Genomic DNA, 19,657 nt, shown 5'->3' on the forward strand with positions numbered 1-19,657 from the left:
TACATTGGTTGTGATGCTATACATGACTTCCTCCACCCCGGAACGTTTCCGCCTTCGGTTTCGGGGTGTGACAAGACGCAAAACCTGCATCGACACCAATGGCTGAAAGACCCCTGCTGAATCCAGATATTGATGGCGAATCCGTAGATCAGACACACTACAGATCGATGATCGGATCGTTGATGTATCTTACTGCAAGTCGTCCCGACATCATGTTTGCAGTTTGTCAATGCGCTCGCTATCAGGCTAATCCTAAACTTTCACATCTTATTGCTGTCAAAAGGATCTTTCGGTATATCAAAGGCAGCCCAAAATTGGGTCTTTGGTATCCGAAGAATTCTGAATTTGATTTATATGCTTTTGCTGACAGTAATTATGGAGGCTTTGAGCTTGACAGGAAATCTACATCAGGAGGGTGCCAATTCCTTGGAGATAGGCTGGTGTCGTGGCAGTGCAAGAAACAGCATACCGTCTCCACCTCAACAGCAGAAGCGGAATATGTTGTTGCATCTGCTTGTTGCTCTCAAGTTATCTGGATCCAACATCAGTTGTTGGACTACGGTTTGAATTATCTAGAAACCCCCATTCACTGTGATAATGAGGCCGCAATTCAAATTACTAAAAATCTTGTCCAACATTCCAAAACCAAGCACATTGACATCAAAATTCACTTTATCAGAGATTGTTATGAGCGCTCGCTCATCCGGCTGGAACAGGTTCCCACTGCTAATAATGTGGCGGATCTGTTCACCAAGCCTTTTAACAAAGCTCGATTCGATGTGCTTGTGGGATTTTTGAAAATGATTCGTTTTGAGGATTAAATTTTTGTTATTGGTTAGGTTAGTTTAAATTTGCGCATTTTAGTGATTTCATTCTCACCCATGCACAAATTTAGGGGGAGAAATAAACAAAAAATCCAAAAATATTTTATTTATGTTTTATTTTTTCCAGAAAATATGAAAAATCCAAAAAATATTGTGCTTCTGTTTTATTTTTTTTAAACCTTAAAAAATCAAAAAAAAAATTATAAAACAAATAAAAAAAACAAAAATATGTTTCTGTTAGTCTTGCTTGTGGATGTTGTAGTGGGAAGTGATATTATCAAGTGATAACAGGAAATCTGAGTCTGCGTAACGTACCCAAAATTAAATTGTCTATGCTCTGTGTTTGATGCGCTGGTAGGCACGAAAGATTCTAAAAGGACTTGACTAGGCAAAGTTGAACTTAAGGAATTCATAGATTTGACAAATCTTGACCTAGTTAGATCCATTTAGCCTGACAATACGACGCTTGGATAGGTTGAGCAGGGAGATATATATGGGAATCTACTGGTCACATTAAAAGAACTTGTATCTGGAACTGTGGATTAACTTTTCCTCGATGTGCGGATTCTGTCCTTAATTCCGGTATTGATGGGGTGACTGGTGAATTCCGATAAATTAGGTCCGTAGAAAATTGTTTTCTCTCTATCTGTCTGTTAGTCATATGTTGCTTCCTTTGCGTGATCGAGAGATCCGACCTGGACTGTAGCATATACAACTCTATTTCTCTGCATCCTCTATCTATGCAATTCTTTCTGTCTGTTAGCCATATATTGTCTCCTTTGCGTGACTCACAATCCGACCTGGTACACAGTATATGCATCATTATTTTTCTCAATCCCTCTAAAACTTTAGTTAGTCATATGTTTCCCCCTCTGCGTGATTGGAAGAGATCTAACCTGGGTGTATAGCATATGCATTCTAAATCTATCTACTCTCTTAATAATTGTCTGCTCACCCGATGTAAGGAGTATTCTGGAAATCCTTGATTACTGGAGCATATCAGGAAGCGGAAAACATGTTCTAGTACAATTAAAATTAAACACTTACATATTGTCTATAGATCTCGCTGCTCAATTTAGGTGGACAACAATATCCCTGGTCGTCGTCAGCTGAATGGTCCTTAAGAAATATTATCCAGGAACTTAGGATCACTTTGTCTTGTAACTAATGGTATGTCCTAATTTTGTCACAATTTTTCGTGTTTAAGTGGACCACAATACCAGCGATCAACCAGACAAAGACGTGAAGATAAAGGTACCGACAAGTGGATTAAGGCTATCTAACAACTTTGATCCCAGTGTCACAAAATTATTTTCAGTGATTTTTGAGATGAAGTTAAGTCTGTATTTATTTTATCTCAATTTTAGTTTTATTTTTATTTTTATTTTATTTTTAGTTTTTTTTTTATTTTTTAATTGTCAAAATTTAATTTTTAAACTCTTAAATTTTAGAAATTATTTTATTTTATTTTTAGTTTAATTTTGATTTTATTTTAATTTTAAAATCCTCAAAAGGCTTTATTTTTGAAAAATTAATTGGGATTTGGACTGTGCCTTATACTGTGTGGGAGACAGGTAAAATTCAAAGGAGGTATAAAAGGTGGAGTTTACTGTTGGAAACCCTTTCCACCCTTCTATTCATCCTTCCGGTCGCAAACCCTCTTCACTCTCTCTCATCTCGAAAAAAATTTGTGTGTTTTTGCAAAATCGTTTAGTCCACATCAAAGGTATGCTAAAACCGACTGAGGAAATGGTGTTTGTTCATCGATTCGACTGATACTGGGGGATTAATCGAGGGTTTTCAGTTCGTCGGTGTTTACGGTTTAGGGAGGGCTTACGACCGTAAACGGTCTGAGCTTACGGCCTAGAAGTTTGCGACCGTAAACTCCTTTTGAAGCTTACGACCGTAAACTCGGTTTATGGTCAGGAGATTACTGCAGTGGGTTTACGGCCGTAAACCCAATCTGGACCGTAAACCCTACTTTGACCATTTTTTACCGTAAACCCAATTTTGACCATTTTTGACCGTAAACCCAATTTTGACCATTTTTTTATCGTAAACCCAATTTTGACCATTTTTGACCGTAAACCCAATTTTGACCATGTTTGACCGTAAACTCAAAATTATTGATCAAAATATTTCTTTTTAAGGCCAAAATGAAATTGATTAATTAAGAAAACTTAAAGCTTTAACTGCTCAAATATTTCGTTTTTCTTACTTGGCCTGGTGTAGTGCAGATCAATGGCGAGTTTGAAGTTTGCTGACATTCATAACTTGGCTATTGTACTGGATGATCCTCCTGCTGCTCATGGAGATTTCAGGTCAATGATCTACAGGCTGAGAGAATGCTGCCTAGCCTTTGCCTTTACTGTGAACCCAATCATCTATCAGAAGATCGTCAGGGAGTTTTGGCAGACTGCTAAGATGACAAGAGACAATGGAGTAGTTACCGTTGAAGCTGTTGTGAAAGGATGCAAGATTATGATCACTGAGCAGTACATCAGAGAAATATTGATGATTAATGATCAACCTGATTTTCTTACTGAAATCGGGATTAAAGATGTGCAAAAGATTCTCAAGAAGATGGGGTATGAAGGCATCTATCCTGCCACTGTGAAAAAGCTTCTGCCACCCTACTGGAGATTCTTGGCTCATGTATTTGTGAGCTGTATCTCGGGCAGAAGATCAGGTGCTGATGAAATCTCGCTAAGGAACACAGGGGCAATTGTTTCACTAGCTGCAGGAATCCACTTCAACTTCTAAAAGTTCATATTGGATGAGTTCATAGTAAACATCAATGCCATAAACCGGGAGACTAGAGATTCTTTCTTGCTGTATCCTAGGTTCATTCAGTTGTTCACTGACACTCAATTTTCGAAGATGGTCAAAGAGGGAGACACACTAGATATGAAGTCGTTAGGCCCCCACACTGTTGGTCTTATTAAGCAGAATCGCAAGGGCAAGGTCGTCTTCCAAGGATTACATCCTCTAGTGAAATTCGGAAAATTTGCTGAGATAAATGAATCTTCCAAATCTCATGGAACGTCAGACAAAATGTCATCTGAGCCCACTTCTTCTGAGAGAGTCATTTCGGAAGATGATGTTATTACAGTGTCAGATCGTGCTGAAGAGGAAGAAACTCCAGCTCCTAATGCACAAGTAGCTGAGGAACATGAACTGACATCTGTCCAGGTCCAAAGTGATTATAATGAGGGGTCTTCAAAAGGCGGAACGGAGACTGATTTGTATGAAGACCTCGATCTCACTGGGTTCGATAAGGATGAAATTCCTTTAAATTTTGATAGTAATGAAGACTTCATGACCGGTGAAAACCTTAACACGCTACTTGATAATATCGATGAAGTTGCTCATCCAGCAACAGAGATAAGGGAAACTGAAGACGTTCTCGAAGCCACGCCTCCTCTTACCAATCCAATGGCGGAAATAGCAATTCCTATGGTGACAGTGTCAGGGACTCCTCCCCTTGATGTTGTTCCACCTACATCTGAGCCATTGGAAAGTGATCGCACAACTACACAGGCCTCTCAACCTCCAATAAAAAGACGAAGACTTGACCCTAGACAGGGAATTCCTGATTCGGGTGTACTTCAAAGCTTTACAACTCCACCAACAACTACTCCCGCCATTGTTTCATCTGAACCCGTCAGTGAAGGTCCTAGCACCTTCTATGAAGCTGGTGGCTCTTCCTTCCCCACAAATTTATCTCCTCACAGGCCAGACCATGATGTTGCTTCTGTGAGGCTAGCCAGGCATTTGGCCGAAGAACAATTCACAACGCCTCCCTCACGTGGAAAAGGAATTTCTATTGGGGTTGGCAGCTCAGGAGAAGAGAATCCTTCAATACTTGGACTTTAGAAGGAGATCGATGCACTGAATCAGAAAAATATTGATTTAGATCAGAAAAATATTGAGCTGGATATCAAGGTTGCAGACCTTCAGACTGAAAATGCAAAGCTCAATATTCAAGTTGTCGAACTTATTGAAGATAAAGCTCTGAAGACGAAGCAGATTACTGATCTTCAGACGCATTTTGGCTTATTCACCGCCAGCTACTACGATCTAAAGAAGAAGCTGGAAGAAGATTTTGGCGACAAATTCAAGTCATCTGTCGATGAGCAAAAGATCTATCTTCCTGATCAAGATGCTCCCATAGTTCCACAATCTATAAGAACAACCACCGTTGTTGATCGTTTTGACAAGGAACCAGTGCAGGCTCCGAAGGTAGTGGCATTGAAACGAGCTAAAATGGCCAAGTCAGCTGAAAAGGGTCAATTTCTATTCAAAAGGAACTCAGATCACAATGCTCCCTGGGATCAATCAAAGATCACCTTTACGGAACTGGGAGAAAATCGTTTCAGAGACATTTATGGTGATAGGTCAGGGATCATTTCGTGGGGATTCCATGATACTATGAACATGTGGATCGTGAGAAGAAAGAGTGGCAATATTGAACTATACAAAGATGCTCACGATTTTAACTCTTTGACTAGGATTGACCTTACGGAGCTGTCAAATGCTCCTTTCTCAAATCCATCAAATAATCCCATGGCGACTCAGTTCAAGACATTTTTGGAAGATCAAGTTGCTAAGGGTTTTCCTTCAATGAAGACTGTTAAGTCTATCATCAAGATTTGCCCTAGCGTCATTGATCCCAAAACAAATCAGCCACTTCGGTCAGTGATGTGGCCCGCTACTGCTCAAGTAAAGCAAATTCCCGTCCTTCAAAATCATCCAGATGGATATCTCAAATCCATGCAATATTGGGTATTTGATGAAATAATAGCTTCTGCTGTCATCAAGCTTAAAGAGGATTGTATCCGCTTGTATGACAAGAGGGGTCTGCTTCAGTTTGGTAGGTGGGATATACATCAGCTCTCTATTCATCAGATCAAGGTGGCTGAAGACCTTTTTGAGTCCGCTGCTAAGGAGTACACATCGATGGTTGCTGTGATTATTGAGAAGGAGATGTGGAATGGAGCTATGGGAAAATCTGATGTGCTGGTAATTGACAAAAACTGAGTTCAAGCTAGCACCAAACCAAGGGGGAGATTGAAGGGTCCAGTTAATGGTTTGGTCTAGGCTTTCATTGTAATAGTTCATTATGAGTCTTTAGTGTGTTTTGGGTGTTGTTTAGCTGTTTACGGCCCAAGAGTGAGTTTACGGCCGTAAACCCAGTTTGCGGCCCAAGTCAAGTATATATAGAGGAGTTGTAGGTCTTTGTCCAGTTGTTGATGCCAGAGAGTTTACGGTTTACTGTATCGAGTTGTACCAGACGTTTTACTGCAATAAACGTGTGCAAGCTTGATTAATCTTCTTCTTCTATTCTTATTCTGTTTGCTATTGATTGTTTGATTGCTTGATCATTGGTAAAGATCCGTTTCAGGACCTTACATTAGTGTCTAAGCCCATAACTATTTTGGTATGTACTTGACCCGATGGTGCATGGTCCTTTTGGGTTTCCTTCACCAAAGCAACTTGATAGGATGAATTATGGAGAGAAAGGATTAATTATGATTTATTAATATATTATGAGAATAATATATTAAAGGAGAAATCATATTGTTTAATTAATATTAGTCAATAATTAATTAGGAATTAATTCTGTGGCTAAAACAGATTAATTAAACTTAGGGGACTAGAACTATCAATTGTGTGATAGTTAAATATTGGGCTAATGGACTTCTTATTAGAGGGGTGGACGAATTCTATGGGGAAACCCATTAGAAATCGTCCAAGGCCTCTAAAGGAGGAGTCCATGGGTTGCTTAGGGCCTAAGCAGTCAAATTAGGGTTTCCTTGTTAGATAACCCTAATAGCCTCACTATTTAAGCACCCCTAGGGCACCAAAAACGTGGCTAAGAGTTTCCTTAGGGTTTCTAGACGTTTTTGAGTGCCTCTCCTCTTCTCCTTCTTCATCCTCTTGCTCTTGGTGTTTGTGAGCCATTAGAGGAGACATTTGTGACTCTAAGTTTTTAGAAGCCAATTATTGGAAGGAATAGATTGTTATTGCTACATAAAAATCAAGGTAAGATCTAAACCCTATTCTTATGTTAATATCGATTATCACATGCTAGATCTAGGGTTTATGGCTTTGGATGATTATTGCATGTGCATTAGACAAACTAGATCCAAAGCTTTAGGGTTTGCATGCACACCATAGGAATGATGTAGTGCTCATAACCCATCACAAGGCTCGACACACCATCTCAAATTTGACTATCTTGTTGACAACATTAGGAGTTAGATCGTCGACGGAGAAGCCGTAATGGCGCATGATGTCATCAAAGAAATCGGTCGTTAACAGTCAAAGCCCCACTTCAAATATTGGTATGTGGAATCTGACCTTTCCTTCCAGCGTACGAGTTATAATGGCCCTCTTTCGAGGGTACTTTACCCCATGTTCCGGAAGGAAACCAAATCGTTCCTGCAGATTTGCAAACTCGCTTGAAGAGGGCACAATCCCAGTATCGGAGCGGCCATTATCCATCGGTAAGAAGGTAAAAGAAAGAAGCAAAGAAGAAGGAGAAGTAGTTGAAGAACGGAAGAGCAAAGACAAGAAATTGTCTCCGATAAAGGAAGCTTTTGTGACAACCCGAAAGATTTGGATCAAGTAAGGTCTAAATTTGTAACCCTATTACAATAAAACCTCGAAAACCAAAAGGGCATAAGTGCATGTATATGGGTATATACACTTTGGAAATCATGTATAAGATAAACTCTTGAAAGTGAACAAGTTTATCAAGGCAAACTAGACAAATAAATTGGAATAGGAATCATGAATTTAAAATATTTTTTATTGGTATTTAGCCTAATATCCCACCCACCCTAGACCATTTGAAAGCCATAAGTACAATGACTTATAAGCTAACATATATGTATATAAATATGTGTAAATAATCTTTGTGGAACCATAATTGAAATTCACTTTGACAAGTCAACAAGATAGCACCCAAAAAGCATTTATTTTATGAATTAAGGCCTAGAACTCCACTATGGCCGAAAACACCCTTGCGGGGACAAGTTAGGACCGAAAACACACCCTAGGATGAGCCTAGGACTGAAATCTCAATGAATAGAAAGCACCTTGGCCAAAAACTACATTAATGGAACAATTTTTGGCCGTGAACACCATTAGTGGATCATTGTTGGCCGAAAACACATTAAATGGAAGGTATATGACCGTAAACCCTTCCATGGGACATCCCTTTGGCCGTAAACCCCTTTAGCGGACCACTCTTTGACCGCAAAAAACTTCATACTAGGCTAATTTAATAGGGTTTGTGGTCTAGAGTGTGAATAAGACAAGGATAAGGTTGACTTTAGGATGTGATGTCCATTTCTATTTCCCCATGCAATTCACAGGTTCCTACGTAATTAACCAACATGTATCCATGAATTATCCCATGAATAACCAAGTTAATATTCCCCCATATAATGTAGTTGTAACATCCCAATTTTAAAGTCCTAAAATTTCTTTTTAATTAACTGTCTCATAAAAACATTCATAAGAAAATACTGTGAAAACACATCATCTCATAAAACAATGTATCATGTCTAAAAATCCAAGTCATAAAATAGTAACATATCAGAGTACAATCCCAGAAGACTCCATGCGGAAATGATGTGTGTGTGTGATGCGCTGCTACACTGCCGGCTCCTTCCCCTTAGACGAAGAGGTACCTGAAACCCAAAACTAAAACTGTAAGCACAAAGCTTAGTGAGTTCCCCCATCATACCACATACCATACAGACATATCGCATTCATACTGCCGGGCAATTCTGGGGTGCCTGACCTACCCAGTACGGCCATTCTCGGGTGCCGACCTACCCGTGTCAAACCATTCTGGGGTGCTGACCTACCCATGTCAAGCCATTCTGGGGTGCTGACCTGCCCTTCGGTCCTATCAACCGAACCTCGGGGACTATTCCACCCCCTACTGCTACTATCACATATATCATAACGTAAACATACTGTCAGACGTTTATGGGGTGTCCGACTTACCCTTCGGTCCTAACAACCAAACTTGAGGACTATTCCTTCCCTACTACCACTATCACATATAACATAACATGCCAGCATATAATCATATCATCACATGCTATCAGACATATCTGGGGTGTCTGGCCTACCCTCCGGTCCTAACAACCGGACTCTACTACTGTCACATATACATATCGTGCTAGCATATAACCTATCAGGTGGTAGCAAACCTAGATGAATATCACAAAGACAATCATCCAATCATACAACTCCTACTGGTGGGCCGGCATTGTGGCCGTAGACCCACCGCTACTGTAAGGTAACTCACCTCGTACAAGTAGCTGCTGATAATCTGTGCGGGAAACCTCTGTCTGCTGTCGCTCCGGAAATCCTCCGGCTACAATCCCCACAAAATACTTAATCAGAGTCTGATATCTACTCTTAGGGTAAAATGACCATTTTACCCCCAACCAAGTCCAAGTCAAAGTCAACTTCCAGTTGACCCGACTCGCCGAGTTGGGCCGTCAACTCGTCGAGTCCCTTCCCTTTACTCGTCCTTATCCATGACTTGACTCGTCGAGTTTGGCAACGACTCGACGAGTTCCCTTTCTTCACGAACATCAATGGACCTTCAACCGACTCGCCGAGTCGGATGAACACTCGTCGAGTTCACCTTCAACTGATGAACAAGTCCTGACCTTGACTCGCCGAGTTGTATGAACAACTCGTCGAGTTCATCTTCAAACATAAGAAGATTGCCTTGGACTCGCCGAGTCTGTTCTAGCACTCGTCGAGTCCCATGAACTCCAGGTCTAAAATTAAGTCCAATGCGTTGGGTCACTCTTTCTGTCCTGTTACAACCCTTCTAACACCCAACTGAGTCCTTTTGACCCTCAACAAATATGGGACTCAAAGCCTTGGACTCGTCGAGTCCCAAGAACGGACTCGCCGAGTCGATAACATCCACACCCTAAATCCTCGATTTCTGATGTACAACACTTGACCAAATGATAGATCCAAGCCCCTAAGCTCGATCTAGCACGTAAAGTTACGAACTTTACGTGCATGCATGGGACTTTTGAGCCAAAAAGGCTCTAAAATGGCTCTAGTGTTGCATGGAGCCTTCGTTGGGTGCAAAAGCAACCCAAATCTGCCTTGTGACCCCTTTAAAGACCTGATTCCAAAGCCTCAACCCCCAACCATGTTTGCAATCATGGTTGGATACCAAAAATAGCTTATAAAAGCCCTAAATCTCCCCAAAAAGGGATTTATCAAATGAAAGAGCAAGGTACAGACTTTATACCTCTCAAGAACTGCAATTGATGAACCAAACTCAAATCCTTCAGTTCCCTCTTGATCCTTCTATGCTCTTCCTTCTTCTTTGTGAAAAAAACCACCAAAATCACTCAAAAGCCTTAGATCTTGCACCAAAACACTTAGGGTTTGCTATGGAGGGTTTCTGGGAGCATAAAGGGGCGATGGAGGCTGCATAAGGTTGTTTAAATAGGGTGCAAACCCTCATATTAGGGTTTTGTCCAGTCAGAGCCTACTCGTCGAGTCCGGGACCCGACTCGACGAGTCTATCACTTAAATCCCGCGCCTCATCCCTCTTCTACTCGGCGAGTTGGTCCTTCAACTCGCCGAGTCCAAGGCCAAAATGAAAAAATTACTTAAATAGAATACTTACCTGGAACCGGGTGCTACAAATCTCCCCCACTTATTTTAGACATCGTCCTCGAAGTCTGCTGCTCGATCCTGGAATAGCTCTGGGTAATGCTCCATCATCTCATCCATCGGCTCCCAAGTCCACTCCGAGCCCTTCCGGTGCTGCCATTGCACCTTCACTAGTTCCACCTTTTTGTTCCTCAGATCCTTTGACTTCCGGTCGAGGATCGCCACTGGCCGCTCAATATAATTCAGGTTGTCATCAACCTGAATATCCTCTAAGGGTACCACTGCTGAGTCGTCAACCAAGCACATCCGCAACTGAGAGACGTGGAAAGTGTTGTGGATCTGGCTAAGTTCGGCTGGCAGATCCAACCTATATGCCACCTTGCCCACCCGGGCTATAACCCTGAAGGGTCCAATATACCTGGGACCCAACTTGCCCTGTTTCCTGAATCGGATGACGCCCTTCCATGGCGACACCTTCAGGAGAACCATATCCCTGACCTGAAACTCCAGGTCCGATCGGCGCTTGTCGGCATAACTTTTCTGCCGACTCTGAGCAGTCTGAAGTCTGCTCCGAACCTGCTGAATTCTCTCTGTCGTCTTGAGCACCACTTCGGTGCTCCCCATGACCCTCTGACCAACCTTACCCCAACATATCGGGGTTCTGCACTTCCTCCCGTATAACATCTCGAAGGGAGGACGGTCAATACTCGCATGATAGCTATTATTATACGAGAACTCCGCCAACGGAAGGTAGGTATCCCAGCTACCTCCGAAGTCTAAAACACATGCCCGCAGCATATCCTCTAATGTCTGGATGGTCCGCTCGCTCTGACCATCCGTCTGCGGGTGAAAGGCGGTGCTAAAATGCAGACGAGTACCTAGTTCGTCATGAAACTTCTTCCAAAACCTGGAAGTGAACCGCACATCCCTGTCTGAAATCACCGATACTGGCACCCCGTGCCGCGCCACTACCTCCCTGATATAGATATCGGCCAACCTTTCGGCCGAAATACTTTCCTGAATCGGGATAAAATGGGCGCTCTTGGTCAATCGATCGACGATGACCCAAATCGAATCCACTCCCCGCACGGTCCTGGGAAGCTTTGTGATAAAATCCATCATAATGTCTTCCCATTTCCACAGCGGGATATCCAACGGCTGCATCTTGCCGTGTGGCCTCTGGTGCTCGGCATTGACCTTCCTGCAGGTCCACCACCGCTCCACATACCATGCTACGTCCCGCTTCATGCAGGGCCACCAATAATCAGGACGAAGATCTCTATACATCTTCGTCGCTCCGGGATGGATAGAAAATCTGGATTTGTGTGCCTCCTCCATCAGGATCTGGCGCACGCCTCCATGATAAGGGACCCACACCCTATGGTGAAGAGTCAATAACCCTCGGCTATCATAGTCGAAGGAGGAAACCTGCCCCATAATCCGCTCGCTCTTCCGATGTTCCTCCTTCATGGCCTCCTGCTGGGCCTCCCGAATCTGCTCCAACAGCGGAGTCACCACTTTCATCCCCAGACAGATATCCCTGATCGGCGTTGCCTTGCGGCTAAGCGCGTCGGCCACCACATTGGCCTTCCACGGGTGGTAAAGGATCTCGCAATCGTAATCCTTCACCATGTCCAACCACCGACGCTGCCTCATGTTCAGATTTGGCTGGTCCATGAGATACCTCAGGCTCTTATGGTCCGTGTAGATGGTACAACGAACACCATAGAGGTAATGACGCCAAATCTTGAGGGCGAACACCACAGCCCCCAGCTCCAAATCATGTGTCGGGTAGTTCGCCTCGTGAGGCTTCAGCTGCCTCGAAGCGTAAGCAATGACATGCCCTCTCTGCATCAATACTGCGCCCAAACCTGAGATGGACGCATCACAGTATACAACAAAATCCTCCATGCCCTCTGGCAGGGCTAAGATTGGCGCCTCGCATAATCTCTGTCTCAGCGTCTCGAATGCGGCCCGCTGATCAGGCCCCCAGCGAAAGGCCACGGCTTTCCTCGTCAGCCTGGTCAGGGGCACGGCTATCTTGGAGAAGTCCTGAATGAATCTCCGATAGTAGCCTGCCAATCCCAGAAAGCTCCGAATCTACGATGGAGACCTCGGAACTTCCCACCTCATCACGGCCTCAACCTTGGCCGGGTCCACTGATATCCCGTTCTGGTTGACAAGGTGCCCGAGAAACTACACCTCGCGCAACCAGAACTCACACTTGGAGAACTTAGCATACAAGCTCTCCCTTCTCAAAGTCTCCAGAACCTCTCGCAGATGCTCCTCATGCTGCTCTCGTGTCTTGGAGTAAACCAAGATATCATCAATAAACACTATCACAGACTGGTCTAACATCGGTCTACACACGCGGTTCATGAGGTCCATGAACGCGGCAGGAGCATTGGTGAGCCTGAAAGGCATCACCACAAACTCATAGTGGCCATAGCGCGTCCGAAACGCAGTCTTCTGTACATCCTCCTCTCTGACCCTCAACTGATGATACCCTGATCGCAAATCAATCTTGGAGAACCAAGATGATCCCTGTAGCTGGTCAAAGAGGTCATCAATCCTCGGGAGTGGGTAACGGTTCTTCACCGTTACCTTATTCAGCTCCCTATAATCTATACACATCCGATGCGACCCGTCCTTCTTCTTCACAAATAGAATCGGGGCTCCCCAGGGTGAACTGTCGGGTCTAATGAAACCCTTGTCTAACAGCTCCTGCAGCTGTGTAGACAACTCCTGCATCTCAGGAGGAGCCAACCGATACGGTGCCTTAGCTATCGGAGCCGCATCAGGGATTAGTTCAATCCTGAACTCTACCTGCCTCTCCGGAGGTATCCCTGGCAACTCTTCGGGGAACACGTCTGCAAACTCTCGTACCACGGGCACATCGCTCACCGTTGCCTTACCCATCTCCCAGGTATCCATCACATAGGCAACAAATCCTGCGCAACCCTGCTGAAGGTAACGCCTAGCTCTCGCTGCTGAACATAAAGCTGGTCCTTGATGTGGCCTCTCGCCCTGAATCACCAGCTCTCCCCCACTTGGGGTCCTGATCCGCACCAACTGCTGCGCACAGTCAATCACTGCCCCATTGGGGCTTAGCCAATCCATACCGATAATAACCTTGTTCCCCCACAAAGGTATGGGAACCAGATCTACCAGGTAACGCTCCTCAAACAGTCGCAGGACGTAATCTCGGTAGACCTCTGATGCTCGCACTGACCGGTCGTCCGCAATCTCGACCTCTAGAGGGCAATCCAACATGCCCGACGACTCCGGAAACTTCTTGCTAAGCGCAAGAGAGACAAACGATCGGGTAGCACCCGAATCAAACAATACCTGAATTGGGATACTGTTCACATGGAACGATCCTAAACAGAGCACATACATAACATATCAAAATCACAACAGCATATCATGAAAGCATAAACAAGAAGTCATACCCGTCACCACATCGGGTGCAGCGCGTGCCTCCTCGGCTGTCAACTGAAATGCCCGGCTCCGCACCACTGGAGCCTCTGTCTTGACCTTCCGGCCATCTGCAACCCGTGCTGTCGCTGAAACCGGCACCGCTGCTGACACTGCTGTCAACCTCGGGCAATTGGCCTTTTTGTGGCCCCTCTGATTGCAATGGAAGCAAATCAGGTCTGTCATCTGTACTGTGGGGGCGGGGGCAGTACAATCCCTGCCAAAGTGTCCCGTCTTGCCGCACTTGTAGCAGGCTGACGATCCTGCTCTACAAGCTCCCTCATGCGGCATGCCGCACTTCCTGCAGCGGCTCTGGCCCGGCTGGCCCTTCGACCTAACGTCGGATCCCTTGGGTTTCTTCCCCGAAACCCCTGTAACCTGCTCAGACTCAGCTTTCCTCTTCCTCACATGCTCCAAATCGAGCTCCCTCTCCCGCGCCCTGGAAATCATGGACTCCAGGGTCAGGCAGGCAGAGTAGCTGACATGCACCCGAATATCAGCCCTCAACATATCATGGTAGCGGGTCTTCCGCATCTCCTCATCCCCCGCATACTGGGGTACCAACAATGCTCTCTCCCGGAACTTGGCGGTGATCTCCGCCACAGTCTCCGTAGTCTGCCTCATATCCAAAAACTCTCTGGCCAGCTGCTGAAGCTCTACAGCCGGCGCAAACTCAGCTCTGAATCTGGTCACGAAATCTGACCACGTCATAGCCTCGACGGCTGGGGCTCCCAATGAGTCACCAGTCGACTCCCACCAGTCTCTAGCTCTATCCCTCAAACATCCCGCAGCAAAGCGGACCTTTGACTCTTCCGGGCAGAAGCTCGTCAACTGCACAGACTCAATGTCTGCTATCCATCTCCTGGCAGCGATGGGGTCTTTCACCCCGTGATAATCCGGCGCACCACTCCCACGGAAGTCCTTAAAGGACAGTGTGCGCGTACTCGTCTGGCTAGACGCCATATCACTCCTGAATGCCCGGAGGCGATCCTCCATCAGCTCAACAATCCCTTCCTTGATCGACCCGAAAATGACCGGGGTCGACTCAAGAATGCCTCTCGTGATCTCAGACGCGATGAACTCGCGCAGCCCGTCATCAACCTGCTCGGATCCTGCACCCGAGCCTGATCCTGATCCTGATCCGGAACCTCCTACTCCATGTCGCGTGGTTACCATGCTAAAAAAATACACGCATAAATGTCAGGATCATACATACTCTCGGGAGGTCTAACACACTCTCCAAGTTTCCCGGTTCTGTCTCAACCTTCCTTGATTTGAGTACGGATCCTCTGCTTCCAGTAGTACGCGCCCATACTACCTTCCACATCTATCCGTACTTTCCTCAAGGACTGTCTCGACTTCACCAGGTCCCTTAACCAATATCCCTTTCCATCTAGTCTCATCCCAGGCTTTCCTGGGGCACTCTCTGACCTACTCTCCGCCATCAGCTGCACTAGGAGTCCCTACTTCCCTTCTCTAACTAGCTTGCGAGTACTGTTAAATAACCGCTCACTAGTTAGTTAAAGTTAGCCAGGACCCCTTAAGCACAAAGCAAGCAGCATTCGTGCATCGAGTAACCACATCAGGCATAACCTAATCAGGCTATCCTACTGCTGACTAAACAGTCCTAGCATACAGCTCGTACAACAGGCATACAAGGCATCCTCCTAGATCCTTAGCCCTAATCTAGCATGCAGTTCTCAGAATCATATATCATATAACTTATTATAACAAGTATGGGTATCTTGGGGAAAACTTACTTGACCTCGGCTGGTCGCACGCATCACACACCTTGTTCTTTCTCAAAACCCTTTGACTCAGATTTTAGAAAACCATTTTCTTTGTAAAAATCTTTTAAATCCCTCGATTTGAGTCCAGACACTCCTGAGGGTATATCCGAATCCCTCAAACCAGGGCTCTGATACCAACTTGTAACATCCCAATTCATACTGTCGGGGAATTCTGGGGTGCCCGACCTACCCAGTACGGCCATTCTGGGGTGCCGACCTACCCGTGTCAAACCATTCTGGGGTGCTGACCTACCGATGTCAAGCCATTCTGGGGTGCTGACCTACCCTTCGGTCCTATCAACCGAACCTCGGGGACTATTCCACCCCCTACTGCTACTATCACATATATCATAACGTAAACATACTGTCAGACGTTTCTGGGGTGTCCGACTTACCCTTCGGTCCTAACAACCAAACTTGAGGACTATTCCTTCCCTACTACCACTATCACATATAACATAACATGCCAGCATATAATCATATCATCACATACTATCAGACATATCTGGGGTGTCTGGCCTACCCTCCGGTCCTAACAACCGGACTCTACTACTGTCACATATACATATCGTGCTAGCATATAACCTATCAGGTGGTAGCAAACCTAGATGAATATCACAAAGACAATCATCCAATCATACAACTCCTACTGGTGGGCCGGCATTGTGGCCGTAGACCCACCGCTACTGTAAGGTAACTCACCTCGTACAAGTAGTTGCTGATAATCTGTGCGGGAAACCTCTGTCTGCTGCCGCTCTGGAAATCCTCCGGCTACAATCCCCACAAAATACTTAATCAGAGTCTGATATCTACTCTTAGGGTAAAATGACCATTTTACCCCCAACCAAGTCCAAGTCCAAGTCAAAGTCAACTTCCAGTTGACCCGACTCGCTGAGTTGGGCCGTCAACTCGTCGAGTCCCTTCCCTTTACTCGTCCTTATCCACGACTTGACTCGTCGAGTTTGGCAACGACTCGACGAGTTCCCCTTCTTCACGAACATCAATGGACCTTCATCCGACTCGCCGAGTCGGATGAACACTCGTCGAGTTCACCTTCAACTGATGAACAAGTCCTAACCTTGACTCGTCGAGTTGTATGAACAACTCGTCGAGTTCATCTTCAAACATAAGAAGATTGCCTTGGACTCGCCGAGTCTGTTCTAGCACTCGTCGAGTCCCATGAACTCCAGGTCTAAAATTAAGTCCAATGCGTTGGGTCACTCTTTCTGTCCTGCTACAACCCTTCTAACACCCAACTGAGTCCTTTTTACCCTCAACAGATATGGGACTCAAAGCCTTGGACTCGTCGAGTCCCAAGAACGGACTCGCCGAGTCGATAACATCCACACCCTAAATCCTTGATTTCTGATGTATAACACTTGACCAAATGATAGATCCAAGCCCCTAAGCTCGATCTAGCACGTAAAGTTACGAACTTTACGTGCATGCATGGGACTTTTGAGCCAAAAAGGCTCTAAAATGGCTCTAGTGTTGCATGGAGCCTTCCTTGGGTGCAAAAGCAACCCAAATCTGCCTTGTGACCCCTTTAAAGACCTGATTCCAAAGCCTCAACCCCAACCATATTTGCAATCATGGTTGGTTACCAAAAATAGCTTATAAAAGCCCTAAATCTCCCCAAAAAGGGATTTATCAAATGAAAGAGCAAGGTACAGACTTTATACCTCTCAAGAACTGCAATTGATGAACCAAACTCGAATCCTTCAATTCCCTCTTGATCCTTCTATGCTCTTCCTTCTTCCTTGTGAACAAAACCACCAAAATCACTCAAAAGCCTTAGATCTTGCACCAAAACACTTAGGTTTTGCTATGGAGGGTTTCTGGGAGCATAAAGGGGCGATGGAGGCTGCATAAGGTTGTTTAATAGGGTGCAAACCCTCAGATTAGGGTTTTGTCCAGTCAGAGCCTACTCGTCGAGTCCGGGACCCGACTCGACGAGTCCATCACTTAAATCCCGCGCCTCATCCCTCTTCTACTCGGCGAGTTGGTCCTTCAACTCGCCGAGTCCAAGGCCAAAATGCAAAAATTACTTAAATAGAATACTTACTAGGAACCGGGTGCTACAGTAGTAAACATCCTAACACCCTTTCCATCTTTTTTCTCATGGCAGTAAACCCTCTCAAAAAGGAAGTTACAATCTTCCAAGTTCAACCATTCTCTAAGCTTGGTCCCTAGATCCTTGTAAGTATTTTCGACATTTACTAGTGAATCTACATATTATTATGTTGATTTCATCCTATTTACACATAATATTATGTGTTAACATCCTTAGGGTATCATAAGCTTCAAAGAGTTCATCAAACACTTAAAGTATTTTAGGCTTGAAATCTTCACTTCATCACTTCAAATCATCCACCAAACCAAGGTGAGTTCATACCCCCATATTTTCAAGCTTTTTCCATGTTTTTAGGGGGGGAATACAAGTAAAACTTTGTTTATCCCACGAATAATTACATGTTTTTATCTTATGTTAAAGATAAAATATTATTTACTTAAGTTATGATTTACACTGGTTTTTGGTATAAATATTTGAGATTTATATATAGCTAAAACAAACATAATTTATGTTATAAAACCATAAGAAAAGTTACTATTTGTAAAACTACATGGCTTTTGGGAACTTATGCTAAGAAATAACTTTACTAGCAGAAAAGATACATTATAGTCACTTACTAATCTAATGGGTTTTAACACCAAAATATTATGTTTTGATTTCATATTTTAATGCTAGAATACACCTTTATATTTATATAAAAGATTATATCAATAGTTTCAAACCAACAAGATAAACTATATGTAACGCCCCGATTCTCAGGTAATTTTTAATTATGAAGTTCTTTGATTTCAAGGTCTACTCGACGAGTTAGTTGCCCTACTCGTCGAGTAGTAGCGGGTTGGTCCACGTGTTTTAGTGACCTACTCCCCGAGTCCATGAAGGGACTCGACGAGTAGAAGCTGGCAGATGAAACCCTAAATCCGGGGTTTTGCACCCTATTTAAGGAAGCATAAGCCTCCTTTGGCCTCTTTGCAGTCCATTGAGAGCCCAGAAAACCCTAATTCGTGTGATGTTTCATTCTTGTGTGTGTTAAGCTTGGGAGGAAGATTTTTGGAGAAAAGGAACTTGGAAGGCAAGGGAATTGGAGCAAGGAAAGTGTGGGAACCCGAATCGACCTCAGCTAGCATCTTCCAGAGGTATCAAGTCGCCACCTTTACTTCTTTTCCCCTTCTAGATCTCTTTTTGGTTGAGTTTGGGGCTTTTATGGATCCTTGAGTTGATATGGTGGACTATGGCCTAGATCTGAAGTTGTAACTTCAGATCTGGACCCTTCTTAAGTCCTAGAGTCATAAAGTTTCTGGTTTGGGCATGAATGAAGCCTTCCTTGGGTAGGAAACCCCATTGTGAGCTTGGATTTGACATTTAGAGCCTTTGTGGCTATGCATGCACGTAAAGTTTGCAACTTTACGTGAAAAGCATGCCTTAGAAGCTTGGATCTGTAGTTTGGAGCCGCTGCATCGCTCAAATAAGTCTGTTTGGCAAAAAGGTCTGAAGGGACTCGGCGAGTCGCATGGTCGAATCGGCGAGTCATATGAAGATAGGCATTGAACTCGACAAGTTGGATGAACAACTCGGCGAGTCCGATGAATATTGTCGTAGACTCGACGAGTGGATGAACAACTCGACGAGTGGATGAACAACTCGGCGAGTCGGTTGAGGTTTCCCCCAACTTATGTACACGTGTGTACCCGTCGAGTTGCAAGAAGGAAATTCGACGAGTGGTCTTAGGGTTTCGATCGTAAACCGAAGGAACTCGGCGAGTCACCCCGGTGACTCGGCGAGTGGGCAAGTACTTCAAAGAACTCGGCGAGTAGCCG

This window comes from Lactuca virosa, chromosome 3, assembly GCF_052849685.1.
Source record: "Lactuca virosa cultivar CGN04683 chromosome 3, Lactuca_virosa_CGN04683_v6, whole genome shotgun sequence".
In the NCBI taxonomy this organism is placed as follows: Eukaryota; Viridiplantae; Streptophyta; class Magnoliopsida; order Asterales; family Asteraceae; genus Lactuca; species Lactuca virosa.